This window comes from Ambystoma mexicanum, chromosome 4p, assembly GCF_040938575.1.
Source record: "Ambystoma mexicanum isolate Mex_15411 chromosome 4p, UKY_AmexF1_1, whole genome shotgun sequence".
Lineage (NCBI taxonomy): Eukaryota > Metazoa > Chordata > Amphibia > Caudata > Ambystomatidae > Ambystoma > Ambystoma mexicanum.
The window spans coordinates 21,720,120-21,747,015 of record NC_090927.1 but is presented as its reverse complement, the minus strand read 5'-3'; positions in this window follow the sequence as shown (position 1 = coordinate 21,747,015).

Genomic DNA, 26,896 nt, shown 5'->3' with positions numbered 1-26,896 from the left:
GGAGTAAGGGGCATGAGGGGCTGTGATGAGGAGGGGGATGTAGGAGTAACGTAATGAGGGACTGTGATGAGGAGGGGGATGCTGGAGTAAGGGGGATGAGGGACTGTGATGAGGAGGGGGATGTTGGAGTAAGGGGTATTAAAGACTGTGATGAGGAGGGGGGATGCTGGTGTAAGTGGAATGAGGGACTGTGATGAGGAGGGGTATGCTGGAGTAAGGTTAATGAGGGACTGTGATGGGGATTGGGGATGATGGCTTGAGGGGAATTAAAGACTTTGATGAGGAGGGGGATACTGGAGTAAGGGGGATGAGGGACTATGATGAGCAGGGGGATGCTGGACTAAGGGGAATTAGAGACTGTGATCAGGAGGGGGATGCTGGAGTAAGGGTAATGAGGGACTGTGATAAAGAGGGGGATGCTGGATTAAGGGGAGTGAGGGACTGTGATGAGGAGGAGGGTTGTTGGCTTCAGGGGAATTAAAGACTGTGATGAGGAAGGGGGGTGGTGGAGTAAGGGGGATGAGTGACTGTGATGAGGATGGAGAATATTGGAGTAAGGGGAATTAAAGACTGTGATGAGGAGGGGGATGCTAGAGTATTGGAATTGAAGACTGTGATGAGGAGGAGGGGATCCTCAAGTAAGAGTAATGAGGGACCATGATAAGGAGGGCAGATGCTGGAGTAAGGGTAATGAGAGACTGTGATGAGGAGGGGGATGCTGGAGTAAGGGGTATTAAAGACTGTGTTGAGGAGGGGGTGCTGGTGTAAGGGTAATGAGGGACTGTGATGAGGAGGGGGATGTTGGAGTAAGTGGGATGAGGGACTGTGATGAAGAGGGGGATGCTGGAGAAAGGGGAATTAAAGACTGTGATGAGGAGGGGGATGCTGGTGTAAGTGGAATGAGGGACTGTGATGAGCAGGGGGATGCTGGAGTAAGGGGCATGAGGGGCTGTGATGAGGAGGGGGATGTAGGAGTAACGTAATGAGGGACTGTGATGAGGAGGGGGATGCTGGAGCAAGGGGGATGAGGGACTGATGAGGAGGGGATGTTGGAGTAAGGGGTATTAAAGACTGTGATGAGGAGGGGGATGCTGGTGTAAGTGGAATGAGGGACTGTGATGAGGAGGGGGATGCTGGAGTAAGGTTAATGAGGGACTGTGATGAGGATTGGGGATGCTGGCTTGAGGGGAATTAAAGACTTTGATGAGGAGGGGGATACTGGAGTAAGGGGGATGAGGGACTGTGATGAGCAGGGGGATGCTGGACTAAGGGGAATTAAAGACTGTGATCAGGAGGGGGATGCTGGAGTAAGGGTAATGAGGGACTGTGATAAAGAGGGGGATGCTGGATTAAGGGGAGTGAGGGACTGTGATGAGGAGGAGGGTTGCTGGCTTCAGGGGAATTAAAGACTGTGATGAGGAAGGGGGATGCTGGAGTAAGGGGGATGAGTGACTGTGATGAGGATGGAGAATATTGGAGTAAGGGGAATTAAAGTCTGTGATGAGGAGGGGGATGCTGGAGTAATTGTAATTGAAGACTGTGATGAGGAGGAGGGGATCCTCAAGTAAGAGTAATGAGGGACCATGATAAGGAGGGTAGATGCTGGAGTAAGGGTAATGAAGGACTGTGATGAGGAGGGGGATGCTGGAGTAAGGAGTATTAAAGACTGTGTTGAGGAGGTAGTGCTGGAGTAATTGGAATTGAAGACTGTGATGAGGAGGAGGGGATGCTCAAGAAAGAGTAATTAGGGACCATGATAAGGAGGGCAGATGCTGGAGTAAGGGTAATGAGTGACTGTGATGAGGAGGGGGGATGCTGGAGTAAGGGGAATGAGGGAATGTGATGAGGAAGGTGGATGCTGGAGTAAGGGTAATGAGGGACTGTAATGAGGAGGGGGATGCTGGAGTAAGGGTAATGAGGGACCGTGGTGAGGAGGAGGGATGCTGGCTTCTGGGGAATTATAGACTGTGATGAGGAGAGGAGATGCTGAGTAAGGGGGATGAGGGACTGTGATGAGGAGGGGGGATGCTGGAGTAAGGGGAGTGAGGGACTGTGATGAGGAGGGGGGATGGTGGAGTAAGGGTAATGAAGGACTGTGATGAAGAGGTAGGATGCTGGAGTAAGGGTAATGAGGGACTGTGATGAGGAGGGGGATGCTGGAGTAAGGGGAATGAGGGACTGTGATGAGGGGGGATGCTGGAGTAAGGGGAATGAGGGACTTGATGAGGAGGGACATGCTGGAGTAAGGGGAATGAGGGACTGTGATGATGGGGGATGCTGGAGTAAGGGGAATGAGGGACTGTGATGAGGAAGGGGGGATGTGGCTTCAGAGGAATTAAAGGCTGTGATGAGGAGGGGGATGCTGGAGTATGTTAATGAGGGACTGTGATTGGGAAGGGGGATGCTGGAGTAAGGGGCATGAGGGGCTGTGATGAGGAGGGGGATGTAGGAGTAACGTAATGAGGGACTGTGATGAGGAGGGGGATGCTGGAGTAAGGGGGATGAGGGACTGTGATGAGGAGGGGGATGTTGGAGTAAGGGGTATTAAAGACTGTGATGAGGAGGGGGGATGCTGGTGTAAGTGGAATGAGGGACTGTGATGAGGAGGGGTATGCTGGAGTAAGGTTAATGAGGGACTGTGATGGGGATTGGGGATGATGGCTTGAGGGGAATTAAAGACTTTGATGAGGAGGGGGATACTGGAGTAAGGGGGATGAGGGACTATGATGAGCAGGGGGATGCTGGACTAAGGGGAATTAGAGACTGTGATCAGGAGGGGGATGCTGGAGTAAGGGTAATGAGGGACTGTGATAAAGAGGGGGATGCTGGATTAAGGGGAGTGAGGGACTGTGATGAGGAGGAGGGTTGTTGGCTTCAGGGGAATTAAAGACTGTGATGAGGAAGGGGGGTGGTGGAGTAAGGGGGATGAGTGACTGTGATGAGGATGGAGAATATTGGAGTAAGGGGAATTAAAGACTGTGATGAGGAGGGGGATGCTAGAGTATTGGAATTGAAGACTGTGATGAGGAGGAGGGGATCCTCAAGTAAGAGTAATGAGGGACCATGATAAGGAGGGCAGATGCTGGAGTAAGGGTAATGAGAGACTGTGATGAGGAGGGGGATGCTGGAGTAAGGGGTATTAAAGACTGTGTTGAGGAGGGGGTGCTGGTGTAAGGGTAATGAGGGACTGTGATGAGGAGGGGGATGTTGGAGTAAGTGGGATGAGGGACTGTGATGAAGAGGGGGATGCTGGAGAAAGGGGAATTAAAGACTGATTAGAAGGGGATGCTGGAGTAAAGGTAATGAGGGACTGTGATGAGGAGGGGGATGCTGGAGTAAGGGGGATGAGGGACTGGGATGAGGAGAGGATGTTGGCGTAAGGGGAATTAAAGACTGTGATCAGGAGGGGGGATGCTGGAGTAAGGGGCATGAGGGACTGTGATGAGGAGGGGGATGCAGGAGTAAAGGTAATGAGGACAATGATGAGGAAGGGGGATGTAGCTTCAGGGGAATTAAAGACTGTGATGAGGAGGGGGATGCTGGACTAAGGGGAATTAAAGACTGTGATGAGGAAGGGGGATGCTGGAGTAAGGGGCTTGAGGGACTGTGATGAGGAGGAGGATGCAGGAGTAAAGGGGATGAGGGACTGTGATGAGGAGGGGGATGTTGGAGTAAGGGGTATCAAAGACTGTGATGAGGAGGGGGGATGCTGGAGTAAGTGGAATGAAGGACTGTGATGAGGAGGGGGGATGCTGGAGTAAGGTTAATGAGGTACTGTGATGAGGATTGGGGATGCTGGCTTGAGGGGAATTAAAGACTGTGATGAGGAGGGGGGTACTGGGGTAAGGGGGATGAGGGGCTGTGATGAGCAGGGGGATGCTGGACTAAGGGGAATTAAAGACTGTGGTCAGGAGGGGGATGCTGGAGTAAGTGGAATGAGGGACTGTGATGAGGAGGAGGGTTGCTGGCTTCAGGGGAATTAAAGAATGTGACGAGGAGGGATGATGCTGGAGTAAGGGGGATGAGGGACTGCGATGAGGATGGAGAATATTGGAGTAAGGGGTATTAAAGACTGTGTTGAGGAGGGGGATGGTGGAGTAAGTGCAATGAGGGACAGTGATGAGGAAGGGGATGCTGGAGTAAGGGTAATGAGGGACTGTGATAAAGAGGGGGATGCTGGATTCAGGGGAGTGAGGGACTGTGATGAGGAGGAGGGTTGCTGGCTTCAGGGGAATTAAAGACTGTGATGAGGAAGGGGGATGCTGGAGTAAGGGGGATGAGTGACTGTGATGAGGATGGAGAATATTGGAGTAAGGGGAATTAAAGACTGTGATGAGGAGAGGGATGCTGGAGTAATTGGAATTGAAGACTGTGATGAGGAGGAGTGGATCCTGAAGTAAGAGTAATGAGGGACCATGATAAGGAGGGCAGATGCTGGAGTAAGGGTAATGAGGGACTGTGATGGGGAGGGGGGATACTGGAGTAAGGGGTATTAAAGACTGTGTTGAGGAGGGGGGTGCTGGAGTAAGGGTAATGAGGGACTGTGATGAGGAGGGGGATGTTGGAGTAAGGGGGATGAGGGACTGTGATGAAGAGGGGGATTCAGGAGAAAGGGGAATTAAAGACTGTGATTAGAAGGGGGATGCTGGAGTAAGGGTAATGAGGGACTGTGATGAGGAGGGGGATGCTGGAGTAAGGGGGATGAGGGACTGGGATGAGGAGGGGGATATTGGCGTAAGGGGTATTAAAGACTGTGATGAGGAGGGGGATGCTGGAGTAAGTGGAATGAGGGACTGTGATGAGGAGGGGATGCTGGAGTAAGGGGAATTAAAGACTGTGATCAGGAGGGGGGATGCTGGACTAAGGGGAATTAAAGACTGTGATCAGGAGGGGGGGTGCTGGAGTAAGGGACATGAGGGACTGTGATGAGGAGGGGGATGCTGGAGTAAGGGGTATTAAAGACTGTGTTGAGGAGGGGGGTGCTGGAGTAAGGGTAATGAGGGACTATGATGAGGAGGGGGATGTTGGAGTAAGGGGGATGAGGGACTGTGATGAAGAGGGGGATGCATGAGAAAGGGGAATTAAAGACTGTGATTAGAAGGGGGATGCTGGAGTAAGGGTAATGAGGGACTGTGATGAGGAGGGGGATGCTATAGGAAGGGGGATGAGGGACTGGGATGAGGATGGGGATGATGGCGTAAGGGGTATTAAAGACTGTGATGAGGAGGGGGATGCTGGAGTAAGTGGAATGAGGGACTGTGATGAGGAGGGGATGCTGGAGTAAGGGGAATTAAAGACTGTGATCAGGAGGGGGGATGCTGGACTAAGGGGAATTAAAGACTGTGATCAGGAGGGGGGGTGCTGGAGTAAGGGACATGAGGGACTGTGATGAGGAGGGTGATGCTGGAGTAAGGGGAATTAAAGCTGTGATCAGGAGGGGGGATGCTGGAGTAAGGGGCATGAGGGACTGTGATGAGGAGGGTGATGCTGGAGTAAGGGGAATTAAAGACTGTGATGAGGAGGGGGATGCAGGAGTAAGGGTAATGAGGGACAAGGATGAGGAAGGGGGATGTGGCTTCAGGGGAATTAAAGTCTGTGATGAGGAGGGGGATTCTGGAGTAAGGAGCATGAGGGACTGTGATGAGGAGGGGGATGCAGGAGTAAGGGGGATGAGGGACCGTGATGAGGAGGGGGATGTTGGAGTAAGGGGTATTAAAGACTGTGATGAGGAGGGGGGATGCTGGAATATGTGGAATGAGGGACTGTGATGAGGAGGGGGGATGCTGGCTTCAGGTTAATTAAAGAATGTGACGAGGATTGATGATGCTGGAGTAAGGGGGATGAGGGACTGCGATGAGGATGGAGAATATTGGAGTAAGGGGTATTAAAGACTGTGATGAGGGAGGGATGCCAGAGTAAGGGGAATGAGGGACTGTGATGAGGAAGGGGGATGCTGGAGTAAGGGTAATGAGGGACTGTAATGAGGAGGGGGATGATGGAGTAAGTGTAATGAGGCACTGTGGTGAGGAGGAGGGATGCTGGCTTCAGGAGAATTAAAGACCGTGATGAGGAGAGGAGATGCTGGATTAAGGGGGATGAGGGACTGTGATGAGGAGGGGGATGCTGGAGTAACTGTGATGAGGAGGGGGGATGGTGGAGTAAGGGTAATGAAGGACTGTGATGAAGAGGTAGGATGCTGGAGTAAGGGTAATGAGGGACTGTGATGAGGAGGGGGATGCTGGAGTAAGGGGAATGAGGGACTGCGATGAGGGGGGATGCTGGAGTAAGGGGAATGAGGGACTGTGATGAGGAGGGGCATGCTGGAGTAAGGAGAATGAGGGACTGTGATAATGGGGGATGCTGGAGTAAGGGGAATGAGGGACTGTGATGAGGAAGGGGGGATGTGGCTTCAGGGGAATTAAAGACGGTGATGAGGAGGGGGATGCTGGAGTAAGTTAATGAGGGACTGTGATGGGGAAGGGGGATGCTGGAGTAAGGATCATGGGGGACTGTGATGAGGAGGGGGATGCAGGAGTAATGGTAATGAGGGACTGTGATGAGGAGGGGGATGCTGGAGTAAGGGGGATGAGGGACTGTGATGAGGAGGGGGATGTTGTAGTAAGGGGTAGTAAAGGCTGTGATGAGGAGGGGGGATGCTGGTGTAAGTGGAATGAGGGACTGTGATGAGGAGGGGGATGCTGGAGTAAGGTTATTGAGGGACTGTGATGAGGATTGGGGATGCTGGGTTGAGGGGAATTAAAGACTTTGATGAGGAGGGGGATACTGGAGTAAGGGGGATGAGGGACTGTGATGAGCAGGGGGATGCTGGACTAAGGGGAATTAAAGACTGTGATCAGGAGGGGGATGCTGGAGTAAGTGGAATGAGGGACTGTGATAAAGAGGGGGATGCTGGATTAAGGGGAGTGAGGGACTGTGATGAGGAGGAGGGTTGCTGGCTTCAGGGGAATTAAACACTGTGATGAGGAAGGGGGATGCTGGAGTAAGGGGGATGAGTGACTGTGATGAGGATGGAGAATATTGGAGTAAGGGGAATTAAAGACTGTGATGAGGAGGGGGATGCTGGAGTAATTGGAATTGAAGACTGTGATGAGGAGGAGGGGATCCTCAAGTAAGAGTAATATGGGACCATGACAAGGAGGCAAGATGCTGGAGTAAGGGTAATGAGGGACTATGATGAGGAGGGGGATGCTGGAGTAAGGGGTATTAAAGACTGTGTTGAGGAGGGGGGTGCTGGAGTAAGGGTAATGAGGGACTATGATGAGGAGGGGGATGTTGGAGTAAGGGGGATGAGGGACTGTGATGAAGAGGGGGATGCATGAGAAAGGGGAATTAAAGACTGTGATTAGAAGGGGGATGCTGGAGTAAGGGTAATGAGGGACTGTGATGAGGAGGGGGATGCTATAGGAAGGGGGATGAGGGACTGGGATGAGGATGGGGATGATGGCGTAAGGGGTATTAAAGACTGTGATGAGGAGGGGGATGCTGGAGTAAGTGGAATGAGGGACTGTGATGAGGAGGGGGGATGCTGGAGTAAGGGCAATTAGGGACTGTGATGAGGATGGGGATGCTGGAATAAGGGTTATTAAAGACTGTGATGAGTAGGGGGTACTGGAGTAAGGGGGATGATGGACTGTGATGAGGAGGGGGATGCTGGGCTAAGGGGGATGAGGGACTGAGATGAGGATTGAGAATATTGGAGTAAGGGGAATTAAAGACTGTGATGAGGAGGAGGATTCTGGAGTAATTGGAATTGAAGACTGTGATGAGGAGGAGGGGATGCTCAAGTAAGAGTAATGAGGGACCATGATAAGGAGGGCAGATGCTGGAGTAAGGGTAATGAGCGACTGTGATGAGGGGGGATGCCGGAGTAAGGGGAATGAGGGACTGTGATGAGGAAGGGGGATGCTGGAGTAAGGGTAATGAGGGACTGTAATGAGGAGGGGGATGATGGAGTAAGTGTAATGAGGGACTGTGGTGAGGAGGAGGGATGCTGGCTTCTGGAGAATTAAAGACCGTGATGAGGAGAGGAGATGCTGGATTAAGGGGGATGAGGGACTGTGATGAGGAGGGGGGATGCTGGAGTAAGGGGAATGAGGGACTGTGATGAGGAGGGGGGATGGTGGAGTAAGGGTAATGAAGGACTGTGATGAAGAGGTAGGATGCTGGAGTAAGGGTAATGAGGGACTGTGATGAGGAGGGGGATGCTGGAGTAAGGGGATTGAGGGACTGTGATGAGGGGGGATGCTGGAGTAAGTGGAATGAGGGACTGTGATGAGGAGGGGGGATGCTGGAGTAAGGGCAATTAGGGACTGTGATGAGGATGGGGGATGCTGGAATAAGGGTTATTAAAGACTGTGATGAGTAGGGGGTACTGGAGTAAGGGGGATGAGGGACTGTGATGAGGAGGGGGGATGCTGGACTAAGGGGAATTAAAGACTGTGATCAGGAGGGGGGATGCTGGAGTAAGGGACATGAGGGACTGTGATGAGGAGGGTGATGTTGGAGTAAGGGGAATTAAAGACTGTGATGAGGAGGGGGGATGCTGGAGTAAGGGGCATGAGGGACTGTGATGAGGAGGGGGATGCAGGAGTAAGGGTAATGAGGGACAATGATGAGGAAGGGGGATGTGGCTTCAGGGGAATTAAAGACTGTGATGAGGAGGGGGATGCTGGACTATGGGGAATTAAAGACTGTGATGAGGAAGGGGGATGCTGGAGTAAGGGGCATGAGGGACTGTGATGAGGAGGGGGATGCAGGAGTAAGGGGGATGAGTGACTGTGATGAGGAGGGGGATGTTGGAGTAAGGGGTATTAAAGACTGATTAGGAGGGGGATGCTGGAGTAAGTGGAATGAGGGACTGTGATGAGGATGGGGGATGCTGGAGTAAGGTTAATGAGGTACTGTGATGAGGATTGGGGATGCTGGCTTGAGGGGAATTAAAGACTTTGATGAGGAGGGGGATGCTGGAGTAAGTGGAATGAGGGACTGTGATGAGGAGGAGGGTTGCTGGCTTCAGGGGAATTAAAGAATGTGACGAGGAGGGTGGATGCTGGAGTAAGGGGGATGAGGGACTGCGATGAGGATGGAGAATATTGGAGTAAGGGGTATTAAAGACTGTGATGAGTAGGGGGATGCTGGAGTAAGTGCAATGAGGGACTGTGATGCAGATGGGGATGCTGAAGTAAGGGGAATGAGGGACTGTGATGAGGAGGAGGATCCTGGGCTAAAGGTAGTAAGGGACTGTGATGAGGAGGTGGATGCTGGAATATGGGAAATGAGAGACTGTGATGGGGGATGCTGGAGTAAGGGGTATTAAAGACTGTGAAGAGGAGGGGGATGCTGGAGTAAGTGGAATGAGGGACTGTGATGAGGAGGGGGATGCTGGAGGAAGGGGGATGAGGGACTGGTATGAGGATGGGGATGATGGCGTAAGGGGTATTAAAGACTGTGTTGAGGAGGGGGATGCTGGAGTAAGTGCAATGAGGGACTGTGATGAGGAAGGGGATGCTGGAGTAAGGGTAATGAGGGACTGTGATGAGAAGGAGGGATGCTGGAGTAAGGGGAATTAAAGAATGTGATGAGGAGGGGGGGTGTTGGAGTAAGGGTAATGAGGGACTGTGATGAGGAGGAGGGATGCTGGCTTCAGGGGAATTAAAGACTGATGAGGAGGGGGGATGATGGAGTGAGGGGGATGAGGGACTGAGATGAGGATTGAGAATATTGGAGTAAGGGAAATTAAAGACTGTGATGAGGAGGAGGATTCTGGAGTAATTGGAATTGAAAACTGTGATGAGGAGGAGGGGATGCTCAAGTAAGAGTAATGAGGGACCATGATAAGGAGGGCAGATGCTGGAGTAAGGGTAATGAGCGACTGTGATGAGGGGGGGATGCCGGAGTAAGGGGAATGAGGGACTGTGATGAGGAAGGGGGATGCTGGAGTAAGGGTAATGAGGGACTGTAATGAGGAGGGGGATGATGGAGTAAGTGTAATGAGGGACTGTGGTGAGGAGGAGGGATGCTGGCTTCAGGAGAATTAAAGACCGTGATGAGGAGAGGAGATGCTGGATTAAGGGGGATGAGGGACTGTGATGAGGAGGGGGGATGCTGGAGTAAGGGGAATGAGGGACTGTGATGAGGAGGGGGATGGTGGAGTAAGGGTAATGAAGGACTGTGATGAAGAGGTAGGATGCTGGAGTAAGGGTAATGAGGGACTGTGATGAGGAGGGGGATGCTGGAGTAAGGGGATTGAGGGACAGTGATGAGGGGGATGCTGGAATAAGGGGAATGAGGGACTGTGATGAGGAGGGGCATGCTGGAGTAAGGGGAATGAGGGACTGTGATAATGGGGGATGCTGGAGTGAGGGGAATGAGGGACTGTGATGAGGAAGGGGGGATGTGGCTTCAGGGGAATTAAAGACTGTGATGAGGAGGGGGATGCTGGAGTAAGTTAATGAGGGACTGTGATGGGGAAGGGGGATGCTGGAGTAAGGATCATGGGGGACTGTGATGAGGAGGGGGATGCAGGAGTAACGGTAATGAGGGACTGTGATGAGGAGGGGGATGCTGGAGTAAGGGGGTTGAGAGACTGTGATGAGGAGGGGAATGTTGGAGTAAGGTTAATGAGGGACTGTGATGAGGATTGGGGATGCTGGGTTGAGGGGAATTAAACACTTTGAGGAGGAGGGGGATACTGGAGTAAGGGGGATGAGGGACTGTGATGAGCAGGGGGATGCTGGACTAAGGGGAATTAAAGACTGTGATCAGGAGGGGGATGCTGGAGTAAGTGGAATGAGGGACTGTGATAAAGAGGGGGATGCTGGATTAAGGGGAGTGAGGGACTGTGATGAGGAGGAGGGTTGCTGGCTTCAGGGGAATTAAACACTGTGATGAGGAAGGGGGATGCTGGAGTAAGGGGGATGAGTGACTGTGATGAGGATGGAGCATATTGGAGTAAGGGGAATTAAAGACTGTGATGAGGAGGGGGATGCTGGAGTAATTGGAATTGAAGACTGTGATGAGGAGGAGGGGATCCTCAAGTAAGAGTAATGAGGGACCATGATAAGGAGGGAAGATGCTGGAGTAAGGGTAATGAGGGACTATGATGAGGAGGGGGGATGCTGGAGTAAGGGCTATTAAAGACTGTGTTGAGGAGGGGGGTGCTGGAGTAAGGATAATGAGGGACTATGATGAGGAGGGGGATGTTGGAGTAAGGGGGATGAGGGACTGTGATGAAGAGGGGGATGCATGAGAAAGGGGAATTAAAGACTGTGATTAGAAGGGGGATGCTGGAGTAAGGGTAATAAGGGACTGTGATGAGGAGGGGGATGCTGGAGTAAGGGCAATTAGGGACTGTGATGAGGATGGGGGATGCTGGAATAAGGGTTATTAAAGACTGTGATGAGTAGGGGGTACTGGAGTAAGGGGGATGAGGGACTGTGATGAGGAGGGGGGATGCTGGACTAAGGGGAATTAAAGACTGTGATCAGGAGAGGGGATGCTGGAGTAAGGGACATGAGGGACTGTGATGAGGAGGGTGATGCTGGAGTAAGGGGAATTAAAGACTGTGATCAGGAGGGGGGATGCTGGAGTAAGGGGCATGAGGGACTGTGATGAGGAGGGTGATGTTGGAGTAAGGGGAATTAAAGACTGTGATGAGGAGGGGGGATGCTGGAGTAAGGGGCATGAGGGACTGTGATGAGGAGGGGGATGCAGGAGTAAGGGTAATGAGGGACAATGATGAGGAAGGGGGATGTGGCTTCAGGGGAATTAAAGACTGTGATGAGGAGGGGGATGCTGGACTATGGGGAATTAAAGACTGTGATGAGGAAGGGGGATGCTGGAGTAAGGGGCATGAGGGACTGTGATGAGGAGGGGGATGCAGGAGTAAGGGGGATGAGTGACTGTGATGAGGAGGGGGATGTTGGAGTAAGGGGTATTAAAGACTGATGAGGAGGGGGATGCTGGAGTAAGTGGAATGAGGGACTGTGATGAGGGTGGGGGATGCTGGAGTAAGGTTAATGAGGTACTGTGATGAGGATTGGGGATGCTGGCTTGAGGGGAATTAAAGACTTTGATGAGGAGGGGGGTACTGGAGTAAGGGGGATGAGGGACTGTGATGAGCAGGGGGATGCTGGAATAAGGGGAATGAGGGACTGTGATGAGGAGGGGCATGCTGGAGTAAGGGGAATGAGGGACTGTGATAATGGGGGATGCTGGAGTAAGGGGAATGAGGGACTGTGATGAGGAAGGGGGGATGTGGCTTCAGGGGAATTAAAGACTGTGATGAGGAGGGGGATGCTGGAGTAAGTTAATGAGGGACTGTGATGGGGAAGGGGGATGCTGGAGTAAGGATCATGGGGGACTGTGATGAGGAGGGGGATGCAGGAGTAACGGTAATGAGGGACTGTGATGAGGAGGGGGATGCTGGAGTAAGGGGGTTGAGAGACTGTGATGAGGAGGGGAATGTTGGAGTAAGGTTAATGAGGGACTGTGATGAGGATTGGGGATGCTGGGTTGAGGGGAATTAAACACTTTGATGAGGAGGGGGATACTGGAGTAAGGGGGATGAGGGACTGTGATGAGCAGGGGGATGCTGGACTAAGGGTAATTAAAGACTGTGATAAGGAGGGGGATGCTGGAGTAATTGGAATTGAAGACTGTGATGAGGAGGAGGGGATCCTCAAGTAAGAGTAATGAGGGACCATGATAAGGAGGGAAGATGCTGGATTAAGGGGAGTGAGGGACTGTGATGAGGAGGAGGGTTGCTGGCTTCAGGGGAATTAAACACTGTGATGAGGAAGGGGGATGCTGGAGTAAGGGGGATGAGTTACTGTGATGAGGATGGAGCATATTGGAGTAAGGGGAATTAAAGACTGTGATGAGGAGGGGGATGCTGGAGTAATTGGAATTGAAGACTTTGATGAGGAGGAGGGGATCCTCAAGTAAGAGTAATGAGGGACCATGATAAGGAGGGAAGATGCTGGAGTAAGGGTAATGAGGGACTATGATGAGGAGGGGGGATGCTGGAGTAAGGGCTATTAAAGACTGTGTTGAGGAGGGGGGTGCTGGAGTAAGGATAATGAGGGACTATGATGAGGAGGGGGATGTTGGAGTAAGGGGGATGAGGGACTGTGATGAAGAGGGGGATGCATGAGAAAGGGGAATTAAAGACTGTGATTAGAAGGGGGATGCTGGAGTAAGGGTAATAAGGGACTGTGATGAGGAGGGGGATGCTGGAGTAAGGGCAATTAGGGACTGTGATGAGGATGGGGGATGCTGGAATAAGGGTTATTAAAGACTGTGATGAGTAGGGGGTACTGGAGTAAGGGGGATGAGGGACTGTGATGAGGAGGGGGGATGCTGGACTAAGGGGAATTAAAGACTGTGATCAGGAGAGGGGATGCTGGAGTAAGGGACATGAGGGACTGTGATGAGGAGGGTGATGCTGGAGTAAGGGGAATTAAAGACTGTGATCAGGAGGGGGGATGCTGGAGTAAGGGGCATGAGGGACTGTGATGAGGAGGGTGATGTTGGAGTAAGGGGAATTAAAGACTGTGATGAGGAGGGGGGATGCTGGAGTAAGGGGCATGAGGGACTGTGATGAGGAGGGGGATGCAGGAGTAAGGGTAATGAGGGACAATGATGAGGAAGGGGGATGTGGCTTCAGGGGAATTAAAGACTGTGATGAGGAGGGGGATGCTGGACTATGGGGAATTAAAGACTGTGATGAGGAAGGGGGATGCTGGAGTAAGGGGCATGAGGGACTGTGATGAGGAGGGGGATGCAGGAGTAAGGGGGATGAGTGACTGTGATGAGGAGGGGGATGTTGGAGTAAGGGGTATTAAAGACTGATGAGGAGGGGGATGCTGGAGTAAGTGGAATGAGGGACTGTGATGAGGGTGGGGGATGCTGGAGTAAGGTTAATGAGGTACTGTGATGAGGATTGGGGATGCTGGCTTGAGGGGAATTAAAGACTTTGATGAGGAGGGGGGTACTGGAGTAAGGGGGATGAGGGACTGTGATGAGCAGGGGGATGCTGGACTAAGGGGAATTAAAGACTGTGATCAGGAGGGGGATGCAGGAGTAAGTGGAATGAGGGACTGTGATGAGGAGGAGGGTTGCTGGCTTCAGGGGAATTAAAGAATGTGACGAGGAGGGTGGATGCTGGAGTAAGGGGGATGAGGGACTGCGATGAGGATGGAGAATATTGGAGTAAGGGGTATTAAAGACTGTGATGAGTAGGGGGATGCTGGAGTAAGTGCAATGAGGGACTGTGATGCAGAGGGGGATGCTGAAGTAAGGGGAATGAGGGACTGTGATGAGGAGGAGGATCCTGGGCTAAAGGTAGTAAGGGACTGTGATGAGGAGGTGGATGCTGGAATATGGGAAATGAGAGACTGTGATGGGGGATGCTGGAGTAAGGGGTATTAAAGACTGTGAAGAGGAGGGGGATGCTGGAGTAAGTGGAATGAGGGACTGTGATGAGGAGGGGGATGCTGGAGGAAGGGGGATGAGGGACTGGTATGAGGATGGGGATGATGGCGTAAGGGGTATTAAAGACTGTGTTGAGGAGGGGGATGCTGGAGTAAGTGCAATGAGGGACTGTGATGAGGAAGGGGATGCTGGAGTAAGGGTAATGAGGGACTGTGATGAGAAGGAGGGATGCTGGAGTAAGGGGAATTAAAGAATGTGATGAGGAGGGGGGGTGTTGGAGTAAGGGTAATGAGGGACTGTGATGAGGAGGAGGGATGCTGGCTTCAGGGGAATTAAAGACTCTGATGAGGAGGGGGGATGATGGAGTGAGGGGGATGAGGGACTGAGATGAGGATTGAGAATATTGGAGTAAGGGAAATTAAAGACTGTGATGAGGAGGAGGATTCTGGAGTAATTGGAATTGAAAACTGTGATGAGGAGGAGGGGATGCTCAAGTAAGAGTAATGAGGGACCATGATAAGGAGGGCAGATGCTGGAGTAAGGGTAATGAGCGACTGTGATGAGGGGGGATGCCGGAGTAAGGGGAATGAGGGACTGTGATGAGGAAGGGGGATGCTGGAGTAAGGGTAATGAGGGACTGTAATGAGGAGGGGGATGATGGAGTAAGTGTAATGAGGGACTGTGGTGAGGAGGAGGGATGCTGGCTTCAGGAGAATTAAAGACCGTGATGAAGAGAGGAGATGCTGGATTAAGGGGGATGAGGGACTGTGATGAGGAGGGGGGATGCTGGAGTAAGGGGAATGAGGGACTGTGATGAGGAGGGGGGATGGTGGAGTAAGGGTAATGAAGGACTGTGATGAAGAGGTAGGATGCTGGAGTAAGGGTAATGAGGGACTGTGATGAGGAGAGGGATGCTGGAGTAAGGGGATTGAGGGACAGTGATGAGGGGGATGCTGGAATAAGGGGAATGAGGGACTGTGATGAGGAGGGGCATGCTGGAGTAAGGGGAATGAGGGACTGTGATAATGGGGGATGCTGGAGTAAGGGGAATGAGGGACTGTGATGAGGAAGGGGGGATGTGGCTTCAGGGGAATTAAAGACTGTGATGAGGAGGGGGATGCTGGAGTAAGTTAACGAGGGACTGTGATGGGGAAGGGGGATGCTGGAGTAAGGATCATGGGGGACTGTGATGAGGAGGGGGATGCAGGAGTAACGGTAATGAGGGACTGTGATGAGGAGGGGGATGCTGGAGTAAGGGGGTTGAGAGACTGTGATGAGGAGGGGAATGTTGGAGTAAGGTTAATGAGGGACTGTGATGAGGATTGGGGATGCTGGGTTGAGGGGAATTAAACACTTTGATGAGGAGGGGGATACTGGAGTAAGGGGGATGAGGGACTGTGATGAGCAGGGGGATGCTGGACTAAGGGGAATTAAAGACTGTGATCAGGAGGGGGATGCTGGAGTAATTGGAATTGAAGACTGTGATGAGGAGGAGGGGATCCTCAAGTAAGAGTAATGAGGGACCATGATAAGGAGGGAAGATGCTGGATTAAGGGGAGTGAGGGACTGTGATGAGGAGGAGGGTTGCTGGCTTCAGGGGAATTAAACACTGTGATGAGGAAGGGGGATGCTGGAGTAAGGGGGATGAGTGACTGTGATGAGGATGGAGCATATTGGAGTAAGGGGAATTAAAGACTGTGATGAGGAGGGGGATGCTGGAGTAATTGGAATTGAAGACTGTGATGAGGAGGAGGGGATCCTCAAGTAAGAGTAATGAGGGACCATGATAAGGAGGGAAGATGCTGGAGTAAGGGTAATGAGGGACTATGATGAGGAGGGGGATGCTGGAGTAAGGGCTATTAAAGACTGTGTTGAGGAGGGGGGTGCTGGAGTAAGGATAATGAGGGACTATGATGAGGAGGGGGATGTTGGAGTAAGGGGGATGAGGGACTGTGATGAAGAGGGGGATGCATGAGAAAGGGGAATTAAAGACTGTGATTAGAAGGGGGATGCTGGAGTAAGGGTAATAAGGGACTGTGATGAGGAGGGGGATGCTGGAGTAAGGGCAATTAGGGACTGTGATGAGGATGGGGGATGCTGGAATAAGGGTTATTAAAGACTGTGATGAGTAGGGGGTACTGGAGTAAGGGGATGAGGGACTGTGATGAGGAGGGGGGATGCTGGACTAAGGGGAATTAAAGACTGTGATCAGGAGAGGGGATGCTGGAGTAAGGGACATGAGGGACTGTGATGAAGAGGGTGATGCTGGAGTAAGGGGAATTAAAGACTGTGATCAGGAGGGGGGATGCTGGAGTAAGGGGCATGAGGGACTGTGATGAGGAGGGTGATGCTGGAGTAAGGTGAATTAAAGACTGTGATGAGGAGGGGAGATGCTGGAGTAAGGGGCATGAGGGACTGTGATGAGGAGGGGGATGCAGGAGTAAGGGTAATGAGGGACAATGATGAGGAAGGGGGATGTGGCTTCAGGGGAATTAAAGACTGTGATGAGGAGGGGGATGCTGCACTATGGGGAATTAAAGACTGTGATGAGGAAGGGGGATGCTGGAGTAAGGGGCATGAGGGACTGTGATGAGGAGGGGGATGCAGGAGTAAGGGGGATGAGTGACTGTGATGAGGAGGGGGATGTTGGAGTAAGGGGTATTAAAGACTGATGAGGAGGGGGGATGCTGGAGTAAGTGGAATGAGGGACTGTGATGAGGATGGGGGATGCTGGAGTAAGGGTAATGAGGTACTGTGATGAGGATTGGGGATGCTGGTTTGAGGGGAATTAAAGACTGTGATGAGGAGGGGGGTACTGGAGTAAGGGGGATGAGGGACTGTGATGAGCAGGGGGATGCTGGACTAAGGAGAATTAAAGACTGTGATCAGGAGGGGGATGCTGGAGTAAGTGGAATGAGGGACTGTTATGAGGAGGAGGGTTGCTGGCTTCAGGGGAATTAAAGAATGTGACGAGGAGGGTGGATGCTGGAGTAAGGGTGATGAGGGACTGCGATGAGGATGGAGAATATTGGAGTAAGGGGTATTAAAGACTGTGTTGAGGAGGGGGATGCTGGAGTAAGTGCAATGAGGGACTGTGATGAGGAAGGGGATGCTGGAGTAAGGGTAATGAGGGACTGTGATGAGGAGGAGGGATGCTGGAGTAAGGGGAATTTGAGAATGTGACGAGGAGGGGGGATGCTGGAGTAAGGGTAATGAGGGACTGTGATGAGGAGAGGGATGCTTATGCCAGGGGTATTAAATACTGTGATGAGGAGGGGGATGCTGCACTAAGGGGAATTAAAGACTGTGATGAGGAAGGGGGATGCTGGCTTCAGGGGAATTAAAGATTGTGATGAGGAGGGGGGATGCTGGAGTAAGGGGGATGAGGACTGTGATGAGGATTGAGAATATTGGAGTAAGGGGAATTAAAGACTCTGATGAGGGGGAGGATTCTGGAGTAATTGGAATTGAAGACTGTGATGAGGAGGAGGGGATGCTCAAGTAAGAGTAATGAGGGACCATGATAAGGAGGGCAGATGCTGGAGTAAGGGTAATGAGCGACTGTGATGAGGGGGGATGCCGGAGTAAGGGGAATGAGGGACTGTGATGAGGAAGGGGGATGCTGGAGTAAGGGTAATGCGGGACTGTAATGAGGAGGGGGATGATGGAGTAAGTGTAATGAGGGACTGTGGCGAGGAGGAGGGATGCTGGCTTCAGGAGAATTAAAGACCGTGATGAGGAGAGGAGATGCTGGATTAAGGGGGATGAGGGACTGTGATGAGGAGGGGGGATGCTGGAGTAAGGGGAATGAGGGACTGTGATGAGGAGGGGGGATGGTGGAGTAAGGGTAATGAAGGACTGTGATGAAGAGGTAGGATGCTGGAGTAAGGGTAATGAGGGACTGTGATGAGGAGGGGGATTCTGGAGTAAGGGGATTGAGGGACAGTGATGAGGAGGGGCATGCTGGAGTAAGGGGAATGAGGGACTGTGATAATGGGGGATGCTGGAGTAAGGGGAATGAGGGACTGTGATGAGGAAGGGGGGATGTGGCTTCAGGGGAATTAAAGAATTAAAGACCGTGATGAGGAGAGGAGATGCTGGATTAAGGGGGATGAGGGACTGTGATGAGGAGGGGGGATGCTGGAGTAAGGGGAATGAGGGACTGTGATGAGGAGGGGGGATGGTGGAGTAAGGGTAATGAAGGACTGTGATGAAGAGGTAGGATGCTGGAGTAAGGGTAATGAGGGACTGTGATGAGGAGGGGGATGCTGGAATAAGGGGAATGAGGGACTGTGATGAGGAGGGGCATGCTGGAGTAAGGGGAATGAGGGACTGTGATAATGGGGGATGCTGGAGTAAGGGGAATGAGGGACTGTGATGAGGAAGGGGGGATGTGGCTTCAGGGGAATTAAAGACTGTGATGAGGAGGGGGATGCTGGAGTAAGTTAATGAGGGACTGTGATGGGGAAGGGGGATGCTGGAGTAAGGATCATGGGGGACTGTGATGAGGAGGGGGATGCAGGAGTAACGGTAATGAGGGACTGTGATGAGGAGGGGGATGCTGGAGTAAGGGGGTTGAGAGACTGTGATGAGGAGGGGAATGTTGGAGTAAGGTTAATGAGGGACTGTGATGAGGATTGGGGATGCTGGGTTGAGGGGAATTAAACACTTTGATGAGGAGGGGGATACTGGAGTAAGGGGGATGAGGGACTGTGATGAGCAGGGGGATGCTGGACTAAGGGTAATTAAAGGCTGTGATAAGGAGGGGGATGCTGGAGTAATTGGAATTGAAGACTGTGATGAGGAGGAGGGGATCCTCAAGTAAGAGTAATGAGGGACCATGATAAGGAGGGAAGATGCTGGATTAAGGGGAGTGAGGGACTGTGATGAGGAGGAGGGTTGCTGGCTTCAGGGGAATTAAACACTGTGATGAGGAAGGGGATGCTGGAGTAAGGGGGATGAGTGACTGTGATGAGGATGGAGCATATTGGAGTAAGGGGAATTAAAGACTGTGATGAGGAGGGGGATGCTGGAGTAATTGGAATTGAAGACTGTGATGAGGAGGAGGGGATCCTCAAGTAAGAGTAATGAGGGACCATGATAAGGAGGGAAGATGCTGGAGTAAGGGTAATGAGGGACTATGATGAGGAGGGGGGATGCTGGAGTAAGGGCTATTAAAGACTGTGTTGAGGAGGGGGGTGCTGGAGTAAGGATAATGAGGGACTATGATGAGGAGGGGGATGTTGGAGTAAGGGGGATGAGGGACTGTGATGAAGAGGGGGATGCATGAGAAAGGGGAATTAAAGACTGTGATTAGAAGGGGGATGCTGGAGTAAGGGTAATAAGGGACTGTGATGAGGAGGGGGATACTGGAGTAAGGGCAATTAGGGACTGTGATGAGGATGGGGGATGCTGGAATAAGGGTTATTAAAGACTGTGATGAGTAGGGGGTACTGGAGTAAGGGGGATGAGGGACTGTGATGAGGAGGGGGGATGCTGGACTAAGGGGAATTAAAGACTGTGATCAGGAGAGGGGATGCTGGAGTAAGGGACATGAGGGACTGTGATGAGGAGGGTGATGCTGGAGTAAGGGGAATTAAAGACTGTGATCAGGAGGGGGGATGCTGGAGTAAGGGGCATGAGGGACTGTGATGAGGAGGGTGATGCTGGAGGAAGGTGAATTAAAGACTGTGATGAGGAGGGGGGATGCTGGAGTAAGGGGCATGAGGGACTGTGATGAGGAGGGGGATGCAGGAGTAAGGGTAATGAGGGACAATGATGAGGAAGGGGGATGTGGCTTCAGGGGAATTAAAGACTGTGATGAGGAGGGGGATGCTGCACTATGGGGAATTAAAGACTGTGATGAGGAAGGGGGATGCTGGAGTAAGGGGCATGAGGGACTGTGATGAGGAGGGGGATGCAGGAGTAAGGGGGATGAGTGACTGTGATGAGGAGGGGGATGTTGGAGTAAGGGGTATTAAAGACTGATGAGGAGGGGGGATGCTGGAGTAAGTGGAATGAGGGACTGTGATGAGGATGGGGGATGCTGGAGTAAGGGTAATGAGGTACTGTGATGAGGATTGGGGATGCTGGCTTGAGGGGAATTAAAGACTGTGATGAGGAGGGGGGTACTGGAGTAAGGGGGATGAGGGACTGTGATGAGCAGGGGGATGCTGGACTAAGGGGAATTAAAGACTGTGATCAGGAGGGGGATGCTGGAGTAAGTGGAATGAGGGACTGTTATGAGGAGGAGGGTTGCTGGCTTCAGGGGAATTAAAGAATGTGACGAGGAGGGTGGATGCTGGAGTAAGGGTGATGAGGGACTGCGATGAGGATGGAGAATATTGGAGTAAGGGGTATTAAAGACTGTGTTGAGGAGGGGGATGCTGGAGTAAGTGCAATGAGGGACTGTGATGAGGAAGGGGATGCTGGAGTAAGGGTAATGAGGGACTGTGATGAGGAGGAGGGATGCTGGAGTAAGGGGAATTTAAGAATGTGACGAGGAGGGGGGATGCTGGAGTAAGGGTAATGAGGGACTGTGATGAGGAGGGGGATGCTTATGCCAGGGGTATTAAATACTGTGATGAGGAGGGGGATGCTGCACTAAGGGGAATTAAAGACTGTGATGAGGAAGGGGGATGATGGCTTCAGGGGAATTAAAGATTGTGATGAGGAGGGGGGATGCTGGAGTAAGGGGGATGAGGACTGTGATGAGGATTGAGAATATTGGAGTAAGGGGAATTAAAGACTCTGATGAGGGGGAGGATTCTGGAGTAATTGGAATTGAAGACTGTGATGAGGAGGAGGGGATGCTCAAGTAAGAGTAATGAGGGACCATGATAAGGAGGGCAGATGCTGGAGTAAGGGTAATGAGCGACTGTGATGAGGAGGGGGATGCCGGAGTAAGGGGAATGAGGGACTGTAATGAGGAGGGGGATGCTGGAGTAAGTGTAATGAGGGACTGTGGTGAGGAGGAGGGATGCTGGCTTCAGGAGAATTAAAGACTGTGATGAGAAGGGGAGATGCTGGAGTAAGAGGGATGAGGGACTTTGATGAGCAGGGGGATGCTGGAGTAAGGGGAATGAGGGACTGTGATGATGATTGGGGATGCTGGAGTAAGGGGAATAAGGGACTGTGATGAGGAAGGGGGGATGTGGCTTCAGGGGAATTGTGATGAGGAGGGGGGTGCTGGAGTAAATGGGAAGAGGGACTGTGATGAGGAGGGGGATGCTGGACTAAGGGGAATTAAAGACTGTGATGAGGAAGAGGGATGCTGGAGTAAGGGGCATGAGGGACTGTGATGAGGAGGGGATGCAGGAGTAAGGGTAATGAGGCACTGTGATGAGGAGGGGGATGCTGGAGTAAGGGGCATGAGGGACTGTGATGAGGAGGGGGATGTTGGAGTAAGGGGTATTAAAGACTGTGATGAGGAGGGGGGTGCTGGAGTAAGTGGAATGAGGGACTGTGATGAGGAGGGGGGATGCTGGAGTAAGGGTAATGAGGGACTGTGATGAGGATTGGGGATGCTGGCTTGAGGGGAATGAAAGACTGTGATGAGGAGGGGGTACTGGAGTAAGGGGGGTGAGGGACTGTGATGAGCAGGGGGATGCTGGACTAAGGGGAATTAAAGACTGTGATGAGGAGGGGGATGCTGGAGTAAGTGGAATGAGGGACTGTGATAAGGAGGGGGATGCTGGAGTACGGGGAGTGAGGGACTGTGATGAGGAGGAGGTCTGCTGGCTTCAGGGGAATTAAAGATTGTGATGAGAATGGGGGATGCTGGAGTAAGGGGGATGAGGGACTGCGATGAGGATGGAGAATATTGGAGTAAGGGGAATTAAAGACTGTGATGAAGAGTGGGATGCTGGAGTAATTGGAATTGAAGACTGTGATGAGGAGGAGGGGATCCTCAAGTAAGAGTAATGAGGGACCATGATAAGGAGGGGGATGCTGGAGTAAGTGTAATGAGGGACTGTGATGAGGAAGGGGATGCTGGAGTACAGGTAATGAGGGACTGTGATGAGGAGGAGAGATGCTGGAGTAAGGGTAATGGGGGACTGTGATGAGGAGGAGGGATGCTGGCTTCAGGGGAATTAAAGACTGTGATGAGGAGGGGAGATGCTGGAGTAAGGGGGAACAGGGACTGTGATGAGGAGGGGGGATGCTGGAGTAAGAGGAATGAGGGACTGTGATGAGGAGGGGGATGCTGGAGTAAGGGTAATGAGGCACTGTGATGAGGATTGGGGATGCTGGCTTGAGGGGAATTAAAGACTGTGATGAGGAGGGGGATGCTGGAATAAGGGGGATGAGGAGGGGGATGTTGGAGTAAGGGGTATTAAAGACTGTGATGAGGAGGTTGGATGCTGGAGTAAGTGGAATGACGGACGGTGATGAGAAGGGGGTGCTGGAGTAAGTGGAATGAGGGACTGTGATGTGTAGGGGGATGTTGGAGTAAGGGGTATTAAAGACAGTGATGAGGAGGGGGATGCTGGAGTAAGTGGAAAGAGGGACTGAGATGTGGAGGGGAATGCTGAAGTAAGGGGAATGAGGGACTGTGATGAGGAGGGGGATGCTGGAGTAAGGATAATGAGGGACTGTGATGAGGATTGGGGATGATGGCTTGAGGGGAATTAAAGACTGTGATGAGGAGGGGGGTACTGGAGTAAGGGGCATGAGGGACTGTGATGAGGAGGGGGAGGTTGGACTAAGTAGAATTAAAGACTGTGATCAGGAGGGGGGTGCTGGAGTAAGGGGCGGGAGGGACTGTGATGAGGAGGGTGATGCTGGAGTAAGGGGAATTAAAGACTGTGATGAGGAGGGGGGATGCTGGAGTAAAGGTAATGAGGGACTGTGATGGGGAGGGGGGATCCTGGAATAAGGGTAATGAGAGACTGTGATGAGGAGTGGGGATGCTGGAGTAAGGGGAATTAAAGACTGTGATGAGGAGGGGGGATGCTGGAGTAAGTGTAATGAGGTGTTGTGATGAGGAGGAGGGATGCTGGCTTCAGGGGAATTACATTTTGTGATAAGGAGGGCGGAGGCTGGAGTAAGGGTAATGGGGGACTGTGATGAGGAGGGGGGATGCTGGAGTAAGGGGGATGAGGGACTGTGATGAGGAGGGCGGATGCTGGAGTAAGGGTAATGAGGGACTGTGATGAGGAGGGGGATGCTGGAGTAAGGGGTATTAAAAACTGTGATGAGGAGGGGATGCTGGAGTAAGTGCAATGAGGGACTGTGATGCAGAGGGGGATGCTGAAGTAAGGGGAATGAGGGACTGTGATGAGGAGGGGGATGCTGGGCTAAAGGTAGTAAGGGACTGTGTTGAGGAGGTGGATGCTGGAATACGGGGAATGAGAGACTGTGATGAGGGGGGATGCTGGAGTAAGGGGTATTAAAGACTGTGAAGAGGAGGGGGATGCTGGAGTAAGTGGAATGAGGGACTGTGATGAGGAGGTGGATGCTGGAGTAAGGGGAATGAGAGACTGTGATGAGGGGGGATGCTGGAGTAAGGGGTATTAAAGACTGTGATTAGGAGGGGGGATGCTGGAGTAAGTGGAATGAGGGACGGTGATGAGGAGGGGGGATGCAAGGGTAACGGTACCTAGCGGCTCTGACAAAGTGGGGGATAGGAGGCTGGGGGTAATGAGGGATTTTGCTGGGGGATGATGGAGTAAGTGTATTAAGAGATTGAATCAATCAGGGGAGATGCCGAGGTAACAGTAACACAGAATTATGATGAGTGGGGATACCGGGTTAACTTTAGGGGAATTAAAGACTGTGCAGAGGAGGGGAAAGGCTGGAGTAAGGGGGATGAGGGACCATGATAAGGAGGGCGGATGCTGGAGTAAGGGTAATGGGGGGACTGTGATGAGGATTGGGGATGAAGGCTTGAGTGAATTAAAGACTGTGATGAAGAGGGGGGTACTGGGCTAAGGGGAATTAAAGACTGTGATCAGGAGGGGGGATGCTGGAGTAAGTGGAATGAGGGACTGTGATGAGGAGGGGAGATGCTGGAGTAAAGGGGATGAGGGACTGTGATGAGGTGGGTGGATGCTGGAGTAAGGGTAATGAGGGACTGTGATGAGGATTGGGGATGAAGGCTTGAGTGGAATTAAAGACTGTGATGAAGAGGAGGGTACTGGAGTAAGGGGGATGAGGGACTGTGATGAGGAGGGGGATGCTGGACTAAGGGGAATTAAAGACTGTGATCAGGAGGGGGGATGCTGGAGTAAGTGGAATGAGGGACTGTGATGAGGAGGGGAGATGCTGGAGTAAAGGGGATGAGGGACTGTGATGAGGTGGGTGGATGCTGGAGTAAGGGTTATGAGGGACTGTGATGAGGATTGGGGATGAAGGCTTGAGTGGAATTAAAGACTGTGATGAAGAGGGGGGTACTGGAGTAAGGGGGATGAGGGACTGTGATGAGGAGGGGGATGCTGGATTAAGGGGGATGAGGGACTGTGATGAATAGGGGGATGCATGAGAAAGGGGAATTAAAGTCTGTGATTAGAAGGGGGATGCTGGAGTAAGGGTAATTAGGGACTGTGATGAGGACGGGGATGCTGGAGGAAGGGGGATGAGGGACTGGGATGAGGAGGGGGATGATGGCGTAAGGGGTATTAAAGACTGTGATGAGGAGGGGGATGCTGGAGTAAGTGGAATGAGGGACTGTGATGAGGAGGGGGGATGCTGGAGTAAGGGCAATGAGGGACTGTGATGAGGATGGGGGATGCTGGAATAAGGGTTATTAAAGACTGTGATGAGTAGGGGGTACTGGAGTAACGGGGATGAGGGACTGTGATGAGGAGGGGGGATGCTGGACTAAGGGGAATTAAAGACTGTGATCAGGAGGGGGGATGCTGGAGTAAGGGACATGAGGGACTGTGATGAGGAGGGTGATGCTGGAGTAAGGGGAATTAAAGACTGTCATCAGGAGGGGGGATGCTGGAGTAAGGGGCATGAGGGACTGTGATGAGGAGGGTGATGCTGGAGTAAGGGGAATTAAAGACTGTGATGAGGAGGGGGGATGCCGGAGTAAGGGGCATGAGGGACTGTGATGAGGAGGGGGATGCAGGAGTAAGGGTAATGAGGGACAATGATGAGGAGGGGGGTGTTGGAGTAAGGGGTATTAAAGACTGATGAGGAGGGGGGATGCTGGAGTAAGTGGAATTAACGACTGTGATGAGGAGGGGGGATGCTGGAGTAAGGTTAATGAGGTACTGTGATGAGGCTTGGGGATGCTGGCTTGAGGGGAATTAAAGACTGTGAGGAGGAGGGGGGTACTGGAGTAAGGTGGATGAGGGACTGTGATGAGCGGGGGGATGCTGGACTAAGGGGAATTAAAGACTGTGATCAGGAAGGGGATGCTGGAGTAAGTGGAATGAGGGACTGTGATGAGGAGGAGGGTTGCTGGCTTCAGGGGAATTAAAGAATGTGACGAGGAGGGATGATGCTGGAGTAAGGGGGATGAGGGATTGCGATGAGGATGGAGAATATTGGAGTAAGGGGTATTAAAGACTGTGTTGAGGAGGGGGATGCTGGAGTAAGTGCAATGAGGGACTGTGATGAGGAGGGGAGATGCTGGAGTAAAGGGGATGAGGGACTGTGATGAGGTGGGTGGATGCTGGAGTAAGGGTAATGAGGGACTGTGATGAGGATTGGGGATGAAGGCTTGAGTGGAATTAAAGACTGTGATGAAGAGGGGGGTACTGGAGTAAGGGGGATGAGGGACTGTGATGAGGAGGGGGATGCTGGGCTAAAGGTAGTAAGGGACTGTGTTGAGGAGGTGGATGCTGGAATACGGGGAATGAGAGACTGTGATGAGGGGGGATGCTGGAGTAAGGGGTATTAAAGACTGTGAAGAGGAGGGGGATGCTGGAGTAAGTGGAATGAGGGACTGTGATGAGGAGGTGGATGCTGGAGTAAGGGGAATGAGAGACTGTGATGAGGGGGGATGCTGGAGTAAGGGGTATTAAAGACTGTGATTAGGAGGGGGGATGCTGGAGTAAGTGGAATGAGGGACGGTGATGAGGAGGGGGGATGCAAGGGTAACGGTACCTAGCGGCTCTGACAAAGTGGGGGATAGGAGGCTGGGGGTAATGAGGGATTTTGCTGGGGGATGATGGAGTAAGTGTATTAAGAGATTGAATCAATCAGGGGAGATGCCGAGGTAACAGTAACACAGAATTATGATGAGTGGGGATACCGGGTTAACTTTAGGGGAATTAAAGACTGTGCAGAGGAGGGGAAAGGCTGGAGTAAGGGGGATGAGGGACCATGATAAGGAGGGCGGATGCTGGAGTAAGGGTAATGGGGGGACTGTGATGAGGATTGGGGATGAAGGCTTGAGTGAATTAAAGACTGTGATGAAGAGGGGGGTACTGGGCTAAGGGGAATTAAAGACTGTGATCAGGAGGGGGGATGCTGGAGTAAGTGGAATGAG